A 2,042-nucleotide genomic window follows, 5' to 3' on the forward strand; every position below is an offset into this window, starting at 1 on the left:
TAAAGAAAGGGTAGGAGACTGTATTAACCTTCTTTAGGTTTCTAGCATCAGCCTGACTTTAAGTTATAACACTACATTCTTCATCCACAGCAGTAAGAAGATTGTACTGATAGTATGAAAAGCCAGAGGTCTCCCTTATTTCCTGGCACTTTACCTCGAGTTAGAGGTGGATCAGTAGCAGATTTGGCTTACCCAGGGTAGCTCAGTACCCACATAAGCCAACTAAGAATATGATACTGCCAAATATGAGACAGGGTTGAATACATGGTAAGGGACAAATAAGTACTTCAAAATCTATCTCGTAATTCTAGAAAATTCAAACTAATCCATAGTGTCAAAAAGTAAATCAGTGGTTGACTGTGGATAGAATAGGAGATGGTGGGAGGGAGGGATGAATTATAAGTGGCATGAGAGCTTTTTGGGGGTAACAGGTGTGTTCATTATCTTGATTGTGGGGATGGTTTTGTGGGTATATACATATGTCAAAACTTCAAATTGTATACTTTCAATATGTCGAGTAATTATATATCAATTGTACCTCAGTAAAGTTGATGACGTATGTGCTGGAAGCATCTGGCGCTGGAGACCGGCCTGGCCGGGCAGCGGTGGCCTGGAGCGCCATGATGCAGAACTCGCCCTTCTTCCAGCTGTACGAGCTGGCCCTGCGGGAGCCCGCGCTCGGCCAGGGCAGCTTCTCCGTGTGTCGCCGCTGTCGCCAGCGCCAGAGTGGCCAGGAGTTCGCGGTCAAGATCCTCAGCCTCAGGCTGGAGGAGAACACTCAGCGAGAAGTGGCCGCCCTACGGCTTTGCCAGTCGCACCCAAACGTGGTGAAGTTGCATGACGTGCATCACGACCAGCTGCACACGTACCTGGTTCTGGAGCTGCTGCGGGGCGGGGAGCTGCTGGAGCACATCCGCAAGAAGCGGCACTTCAGCGAGTCCGAAGCGAGCCAGATCCTGCGCAGCCTCGTGTCGGCAGTGAGCTTCATGCACGAGGAGGCGGGCGTGGTGCATCGGGACCTCAAGCCCGAGAACATTCTGTACGCCGATGACACGCCCGGAGCCCCCGTGAAGATCATCGACTTTGGGTTCGCGCGGCTGCGCCCGCAGAGCCCCACGGGACCCATGCAGACGCCCTGCTTCACGCTGCAGTATGCAGCTCCCGAGCTGTTGGCGCAGCAGGGCTACGACGAGTCCTGCGACCTCTGGAGCCTCGGTGTCATTCTGTACATGATGCTGTCGGGGCAGGTCCCCTTCCAGGGGGCCTCAGGCCAGGGTGGGCAGAGCCAGGCGGCAGAGATCATGTGCAAGATCCGCGAGGGGCGCTTCTCTCTTGACGGGGAGGCCTGGCAGGGCGTGTCTGAGGAAGCCAAGGAGCTGGTCCGAGGGCTCCTGACGGTGGACCCCGCCAAGCGGCTGAAGCTCGAGGGGCTGCGGGGCAGCTCATGGCTGCAGGACGGCAGCGCCCGCTCCTCGCCCCCACTCCGGACACCCGACGTGCTGGAGTCCTCGGGGCCAGCTGTGCGCTCCGGGCTCAACGCCACTTTCATGGCCTTCAACCGGGGCAAGCGCGAGGGCTTCTTCCTGAAGAGCGTGGAGAACGCGCCGCTGGCCAAGCGGCGGAAACAGAAGCTGCGGAGCGCCGCCACCTCCCGCCGCGTCTCCCCCGAGCCCGCCGCCCCGGGCAGGGCCCCCGCCGCCAAGGGAGCCCCCAGACGAGCCAACGGCCCCATGCCGCCCTCCTAGCCCCCTCCACAGCGACCCCTCCTTCCCCCCATGGGGGCTGTGACCTGGGAGCCTCGGTATCGGCCCCGCCCCATCCCCAGGGATTGCCCTTCCCTCCCCTTCCCCCCCACCCACTCCCAGACAGAGCAGAAGTATTTTTATAAGCAGAGAATTTTTTATGTCTTACCAGATAGAGTTAGAGATGCAGGGAGGGAGGGGCCTCTGCCAAGACCGTGCCTCATCTGGCAGAAGGCACTTCTCCCCCAGGGGGCTGCTCCACCCGAAGGGCTCCTCCCCCGTTTCTCCATTCTCCGCACT

The 2,042-nt window shown here is 58.8% G+C and overlaps 1 pseudogene; it reads left to right on the forward strand.

Moving 5' to 3' along the window:
• Window positions 1–584: 584 nt before the first annotated feature.
• LOC145718934 (ribosomal protein S6 kinase alpha-4 pseudogene) lies at window positions 585–2,036 on the forward strand (annotated as a pseudogene).
• Window positions 2,037–2,042: the final 6 nt, after the last annotated feature.

This window comes from Leptonychotes weddellii, unplaced genomic scaffold (assembly GCF_054177405.1).
Source record: "Leptonychotes weddellii isolate Sample4059 unplaced genomic scaffold, ASM5417740v2 HiC_scaffold_25888, whole genome shotgun sequence".
Taxonomy (NCBI): Eukaryota; Metazoa; Chordata; class Mammalia; order Carnivora; family Phocidae; genus Leptonychotes; species Leptonychotes weddellii.